The sequence below is a fragment of the Fukomys damarensis genome, unplaced genomic scaffold (genome assembly GCF_012274545.1).
Source record: "Fukomys damarensis isolate Sample0158 unplaced genomic scaffold, DMR_v1.0_HiC HiC_scaffold_34, whole genome shotgun sequence".
Taxonomy (NCBI): Eukaryota; Metazoa; Chordata; class Mammalia; order Rodentia; family Bathyergidae; genus Fukomys; species Fukomys damarensis.
The window spans coordinates 1,798,740-1,806,072 of record NW_022900946.1 but is presented as its reverse complement, the minus strand read 5'-3'; the positions used below and the strand labels follow the sequence as shown (position 1 = coordinate 1,806,072).

Below are 7,333 nucleotides of genomic sequence, written 5' to 3'. Positions count from 1 at the left end.
GAAGGGGCACCCGAAAGGGCACGCGAACCCCCTTTCACTGACTGTGGGGAGCTCTGCTCTGGAGGACCAAGGCCAGGGGGCATGCTTGCATCCAAGCTGCGAGGCACATCTGCAGGACAGAGAGTAGGGAACGGAGGAGGAAGGGGAACTGGAGACTAGACTAATCAAGAAAGACCATGGGTCAGGGATTTGGCTCAGTGGTGCCACCACCTACCTCGCTAGTGCAAGGTCCCAAGTTCAATCCCTGGTTCCAAAAAAGAAAGACAGACCATGAGAGCCTGACCCAAGGAATGAAGAGTAGGCTAGCTCAGGACACAAATATGTTAGCAGGAGCATCAACATGTCTGGCAGGGAGAGGCTGAAGGAAGCGGAAGTTAAAGGTGACTCAGGTTTATGGTTAGAATATCTGAAGGGTAAGGTCACTGACAGAACTAGGGCATGGGGGAGGAACACTACTGCGGGGAAGATGACAATTTGGTTTAGACTTGATTGATCTGAGGTCTACAGCACATTTAAGTGGAGATCCCAACCCAGAGAATAAGGTTCATTTCTCAATGGTTCACAGGTTATAGCTAAAGCAAAATGAAAAAGAACAAGGATGACTACACCAGAAAAGTAGTACTATTGCTGAGGTTTAGCTCAGCAGCGCTGCGCCTGCCTTGTTAGCTCAAGGTCCTGAGTTCAATCCCCATATTGAGGGAAAAAATGTTATATTATCATATGGAAGCCAAAGCAGCCAAGAAAAAAACATTTCAAGAAAAGAGAAGGTGGTGGCTCCCAAAGGCCACAAAAGTAAATGGCCTAAGAAGAGAAAACAGGCTATTTATATTGATTTCAGCACAATATATTGATTTCAAGGTGATCTTGAAAAATGAAGGCAAGTCAGACTGCCTAAGTTGTAGCTAGAAGACAGAATGTTTAATGTTCTCATCACAGAGAAATGAGAACTAAGGTTACATATATGCTAATTGATCATTACCCACACGTATCAAAATGTCACACTATACCTCATAAGTGTGTAATTATTACATGACTTTTAAAAAATCTTGGATATAACAAAAACACTAAGACTTTTTTTAAAAATCAGTTTAGTTGGGTATAGTAATCACAAGTAGGAGGATGGCTTCGAGTTCAAGGGCAGCCTGGGCTACACAGTGAGACCATCTTAAAAACAAAACAAAACAAAACAAACCCAACAAACACAAACAACAACAACAAAAAAAAAACAGAACACACACACACACACACACACACACACAAATCCAACTGCTGCACAAAAACTAATACCTTGGCCAAACCAGTCTATCCAGTGTTTTCTTAACCTTACACATTTTCTGACATTCTTCTCTGAAATACACTTCAAAACTTTCATTCATCCCAGTAGCTGACACCCTCTCTAAGCCCCCTGAACACCCAGCCCTCACTGCACCCCTGCTGCACTGCAACTGTCTGTTGTGCCTGGAACTGCTCTGGGCTCCTGGCGTACATACTGCAGTGACTAAAACTGAGATCTCCAGCTTCACAAAGCTAACATTTTAGCAGCAGGCAACAAAACTTGACCTCATAATGAACAGTAAGCATAGAAAATGTTAAAAAAGAAATACACACACACACACACACACACACACACACATATGTATGTATATCCTACAACAAGAAATAAAACAGGATGTGAGAGGGGCTGAGTATTATACAGTGGGATTACCAGTTTTGGGATTTGGGATTTGTTTTGTTTATGGTAGTGGGATATCAAACCATGGCCTCACATTATGGCCTGTGCTATACCCAGCCCCCGGATTATCATTTTCAATAGGGTGGTCAGAGCAGACCTCACTTCACTGGTAGATAACACTTGAGAAGGCTCCAGCGGGGTTGGTCAAAAGGACTCTTAAGAGGAAAGCACAGTCCTAGAGGAGGCAACAGCAAGACCAAAGCCCTAGGGCAGGAACACAGGAGGAGGCCAGGATAAAGTCACAGCATGTGAACTAGGAAAGTAACAGTTTGACAAGTCTGACAAACAAGCTTACAGTTACACATAGGACAACTGAAGCTGAGGAAACCTGGTTTCCTCAGTTCTTTGCTTTTAGATGGCCTGGAAGAGTTCACTAAGTTTGAGGCCTGGGGTACTTCAGCTGTTAAAGATCAATGAGATGGGGAAGAAATAGGATGAGAAAAAATCCAAAGGTACATCTTAGTGTCCTGGAGGCCAAAGAAAGACTTCCCGAGAAGGCGTGTTCAACCTGTACGATGCTACTGGTCAAATTAAAAATGAGGACTAAACTAAACACTGGATATAGCAACAGCAGAAGAACTCTGACAAATGAGTTTGACAGAGAATGAAGTAAAGAACTAGATCAATCTTGCCTGGAGTTCTACTGCAAAGGGGAACAAAGAATAAAGCAGTACCTGCCAAGGAAAGTCGGAGTAAAGATTTTCAAAATGAAAAGACCAGCATGTTTGCATACTGTATGTATAAAAAGCCATAAACACTAGAAAGTACTCCTTCACTCGCTGACACTTATTATCTATCGTCCATTAACTTTACTGACATGTACATACAAACGTATGCATGTGTCTGGTCTTCAACTACATGGAAACAACTTTCTTTCCTTGTCCTTCCTGGCTCCAATATGCCTTCCGGAAAGGGTGCCCACCCTTCTCCTCGGACCAGCTCCCCTAGATTTCTATCAGTCCACTCTTGGTATCAATGTGCCTTTGTGGCAATTTGCTCACGCATCAGTCCATTCTTCTACGATCATGGCTCTCACCACAATCTCTTGTATTCATCAGAATTTAAGCCTTATCTTGCCCACTGAGCTGATTCCTCTGTGCGGGCGCAAGTGTTCTAAGCACATGCTCCACTGAGTTACATCCCTAGCCTCCTAAGACACAGGGCCTGGGTTTGAATCCCAGTTCTGCCATTTGATTGCAGTGTGACCTTGGGAAGTTGCTTAACTTCTCAGTGCCCTGAATGTCATCATCTGTAAAGTGGGACATAAAAAAGCCCCTACCTCTTGGTACTATTCGGAAGAGTAAATGAATTCATATTCTTTTTTGTTTTGTTTTTTTGTTTTGTTTTTTGAGACAGGGTGTCTCACTATGTAGTTGAGACTGACCTGGAACTCACTGTGTAGCCCAGGCTGGTCTCAAACTCACAGCGATCCTCCTGCCTCAGCCTCCCGAGTGCTGGGATTACAGTCATGCGCCATCACGCCCAGCCTAATGAATTCATATTCTTTTTGTTTGTTTTGTTTTTTGTTTTTTGAGACAGGGTCTCACTATGTAGTTGAGACTGACCTGGAACTCACTATGTAACTCAGGCTGGTCTCAAACTCACAGCGATCCTCCTGCCTAAACCTCCGAGTGCTGGGATTACAGGCTTGTACCACCACGCCCGGCTTGAATTCATATTCTTAAATACCTGGCATGCACTAAACTCTCTCTATATTAATGACTACATGTTGTAGCCACAACACCTGAGATTTTAAGTTTCAAAGCAAGATGTCAATAATGACTTCATAAATGAATAAACTGAGAGGCTAAAAGGTTCTGGCTTATTGTAGAGAATTACTTATATTGCACTGACAGGGTTCTTTTGTTTAGCAGGTAATTTCATCATTTGAGTCATGTCATACACTAATTTTTTCAAACACTGTTAAAGTCATTTCTTGATATTTAACTGTCTCCCCAGAATGACTGATATACCGAACCTCTAGATACTACCATCTCCTTGTACCCCTAAGGCTCCTTCACGCCTCCAGAGGCAGTGTACAGTGCACCACTGAGGATGCACAAGCAGATGGCTCACTGTGTGAATGGCCCAATTTAAGGTCTGTTCTGTCTCCAAAGCAAGGACCACTCGTGGTAGGCGGCATTAAAAACATAAAAGCTCTTGTAAACAACGCAACTTCTCAGCAACTAAGAAAGAAATGCTAATTTAAGGAAGGGTTCAATTTTGCACAAAATTTCCATATTAAGCAACAGCTTATTCAAGTATAAATTTTCAAAGTTGTGGGAAGCTTTAACATAGTATACCACCATGGGAATTCAACCTAAAATGATGATTTAATCAAATGGACTTTGGAGTACAGTTAGCTACTGTAACCACAAATCTTTTTCAACTGTTTTCAAATGCAGGATCCTTCCTGCTAGGCAGGCAGTTTAAAGAAGATTCCCCCCACTCCCTATGCACTACAACTTCCTATCTCAGTACCAAAGCAACTGGGTGACACTGATCATCATTCCCAAAGGCGGGGAGGTCTGCAGAAGACCCAGGGTTCAGTGCAAGCCCACCGCTTGTTAAAGCCGGTATCCTACAGCAGTTGTGACAATCTTCCCTCTGGTGTTAACTGCAGTAATGTAAACTAGTAGAGAGGTTTGATGTGGTTAACTAATGCTGAATGACCATAATAAAAAGCAGTAAGTAAAAAATAGCTAGCTACCATATCAGAGATGTTTAAGAAATGGTAGGTTTTTATCATTGTCAGCCCATTTTCAAGACTTAAAACTGCTGAGATTTTTTTTTTGGTACCAGGAATCGAACTCAGGACCTTGTGCTTGTGAGGCAGGCGGTGGAACCACTGAGCTCAATTCCCCAGCCCCACTGCTGACACTTTAAGAAGATATTATAAATGCTCAAACTTCAGCAAAATGACTGAGGGTAGTAGCAGACAGAAGGCTATTCAGGAGGCTGAGGCAGGAGGATAGCAAGTTAGAGGACAACTGGGCAACTGAGAAAGAATCTGCCTCAAAAAATAAAAAGGGTTGGAGATATAGCACAACGGTGACTCACTTGCTTAGCACATGTGAGGCGCAGAGTTCAATCTCCAGTACCAGAAAAACAAAGAAAAGAAGTTAAATTGTAAGTCAGGATGGATGTGGCGTATAACACACCCATCACCCCAACCCCTTGGGAAGCTAAGGCTGTGAGTTTGAGGCCTACACGGGCCACATAGTGAATATGAGGCCAGCATGACCTACATGGTAAGATCCTGTCTCCAAAAAACAAGCAAACAAAAAAAGTAAGACAGTAAGAAATGAAAAGTTCTTATAATAAAAACAGAGCCATGATCCCATGAAAATGACCCTCCTCCTCTAAGACACAAACTAAGCCATGGCCTCATGGTTGTTAGGTATCAAAGCCTGCTCCACCCAAACACTCCTGACCCTGGACAACTGCCTATGAACCACTAGCATGGTGACACTGAAAAGGATGTGATTAGGCAATCCTACTGACCTTATATTATCCACCATGGCCACCTGCTGTATACTTACATAATCAAGGTCCAGGTTACAAAACCTTGACCTGCAACTTCAAGAAAAAAAATGTACCTGGAGGCCAGGAAGTCAACAGTGCAACAATTATTTTTGGTACTGGGGATCTGAACTCAAGACCTCACGCATGAGGGGTTTTTTGTTTGTTTTTTTTTAATGCTTTGACACAGTCTCACTAAACTGCTTTGGCTGGCCTTGAACTTACATCCTCCTGCCTCAGCCCCCTGACTAGCTGCAATGACAGTGTGCACCTCCACACCTGGCTAATGCTTAATGTTCCAACTGCAAATTAAATGAAACCTGAATACAAGAGTGCTTTGCAGCTCAGTGGATATCAAAATTATATTCAAGCAATTTTCTAAGTAAAATGAGGGGACAACAGTGTCCTGGCGCAACTGCACATTCTCCAGGGCGCAGTGTACAGGAGCTACTCAGAATTCATCCTGATTTTTTTTTTTTTTTTTTTTTTTTTTTTTTTGGCAATACTGGGGATTGAACTCAGGACCTTGCACTTGCCTGGCAGGCACAGCACCACTGAGCTATACTCCCAGCCCCTCATCCCAAGATTTTAACACTCATATTCATAGTAGTATTATTCACAATAGCCAAAAGGCAGAAGCAGCCCATACATCCATTGATGATTGAATAGATAAAACCAAACATGGCACACACACACAATGGAATTCAGCCCTAAAAAGGAAATTTTGATACACCTTACAACATGGAGGAATCCTGAGGATTTATTAAGTGAAATAAGCCACTCACAAAGGACCAAATATACCATGATGCCACTTGTATGAGGTACTTGTAAAGTAGAGATTCATAGAAACAAAACATAAAATGGTAATGAGTAGGGGTACTGCTGAAAGAAGGGAAAGAGAGTTAATGTTAAAGGGCACAGAGTTTCAGTTTGAGAAGATAAAAAACTTCATGAGATGGATGGCCATGACCGTCACACAAAAATATGAACGTAATTAATGACAATGAACTGTACAGTTAAAATGGTAGGTTTTATGTATATTTTACAATTGAAAACCCCCAAAATTTTTAATTTAAAGAATAAAGGAATGAGTACTATTTTCATGAATCAGTAAATGATACACATACCTCATACATCTTTTGGATTATTCCATCTCCAGACTTGATGAGGAAACTGAAACTCAAACAGCTTAACTGCTCTAGCACCCTACAGTCTAGGAATATATATACATACACACATATATATAGTAAGTCTGCACACTATATGTAGTATATATAGTACAAATTATGCCATGCCACTCAGCACTGGTGGTGTGTTTTATCCTGCTGGCTGCGAGCCCCATGAGGACAAGGTCAATGCCTCATATCCTCTTTCTGCACCGAGGACCTAACACAATCTCAGGCCCCTTAAAGTTTTGGAAATCCCACTGGCCTAAATGTGTCACAGAAGCTATGACGGTAACCCTTTCTATACTACAGCACTAGCTCGGCAGAGGAAAGCGCGTGGCCGTGAGAACACGCTGCCCTGTAGGTGCTCACGCACAGCTGGGCTCCCATTCGCCAGGAGCGGGAGGGCAGAGTTTCAGCTTCACCTCCCACCGAGCTGAGTCCACTGCGACAGACAGATTCGGCTCAGAGACCACCGGCAAATACAACAGCTCTACAAACAGGTGTGAGTTGGGCAAAATAAGGAGAGGTCTTCAGAAGAGGCTTCGGAGGATAAAGGATGGGTAGTTTTCCAGGCACTGCCAGGGAAAAGACCAGAGCGCGAGGAAAGACCAGAGCAGAAAGAACAGCGGCCTGAGCACCCATCGCCTAGGTGAGCGACCTCTGCATACACCGCTCTCAACTTCCCCAGCCTACAGCCCCGCGAGATGCTCTCCAGGAACGCGGGCGGCTCTGCGATGCCCGGAGCTCCCAAGACACACTGCTCCGTGCCTCGGTCTCCCACTTCCTCCCGGTGGGTTAACACACGTCGAGCACTTGGCACAGGGCCTGCCACACGGTAAGCCTTCGAGAAGCCAAGCGGTACGACGCGGGACGCCAGCGCCAGGGCCCGCCGCCGCCTCCAGGCCCTCCC

At 43.7% G+C, this 7,333-nt stretch overlaps 1 protein-coding gene across 3 annotated transcripts in view; it reads right to left on the bottom strand.

Moving 5' to 3' along the window:
- Xpo6 (exportin 6) overlaps positions 1-7,333 on the bottom strand; it is a 108,202-nt gene that overhangs the window by 100,224 nt on the left and 645 nt on the right. The window lies entirely within an intron of this gene.